The following is an 819-nucleotide window of genomic DNA, read 5'->3' as shown; positions in this document are numbered from 1 at the left end:
GCAAAAGACCAAGTTAGGCATTTCACATAGAATTGGATAGATATCCATTCTAAATGAACCATGGATTAATATATTGTGAAGATATGGTGTACCCTAGTTCCAAGTAAACACCCAGGGTCAATCCTAAGGCCAAGTAGCCTTATAGGAACTCTTCTTGAGCTTCCCCCATAATGATCTTACCTACTAAATACTAGAGGTTAAGGTCAATATGTGGAATTTCAAGTTGAGTAAAGAGAAGAGTTTTGAGTTTCTAATGGTGAGGGTATCTTTTCTAGTTTTCTAAGACTAGTCAATAGGAAAGTCTTATGGCTAGACCTAGGCTACTAAAGAAGTTTCTAGACCTCAACCAAAAGTGAGGTCAACACTTGCTTTTATATATGAAATTTGTGTTTTGTCGTATCATTCTCATGAATTCTGAGTAGTCTTCTCTATCTATCTCCCTACTTTCAATATATGGTTTTGTGAAGAATATATTTTATTTTCCACGGTTTTAAATGATAATAATTTGTGATGATTTGAACTTCGAACTTCATTTACTTTTCGATCTGACCAATTGAAATGTTAGAACTTGTTGAGAGACATATGTTCGTAAATGAGATATAATTTCTACAAAATAGAGAGAATCACATTTGATTTCATAGGAGAGTATGTAATACATGGGATTGTGTGCAAATAAATAGGGAAATATACTTTGTTGGATGCAAAATTGGAGATTTTAAGGTGACAAATTAAAACCCCCAATTTGGTTCAGTTGATTAGAAATTAATGTGAGATTTTTAGCCCTTAGGGAAGGGAGTAGTGGGAGCTCTGGAGTGGCAG

This window comes from Phalaenopsis equestris, unplaced genomic scaffold (genome assembly GCF_001263595.1).
Source record: "Phalaenopsis equestris unplaced genomic scaffold, ASM126359v1 Scaffold000356, whole genome shotgun sequence".
Taxonomy (NCBI): Eukaryota; Viridiplantae; Streptophyta; class Magnoliopsida; order Asparagales; family Orchidaceae; genus Phalaenopsis; species Phalaenopsis equestris.
This window is presented reverse-complemented; position numbering follows the sequence as displayed.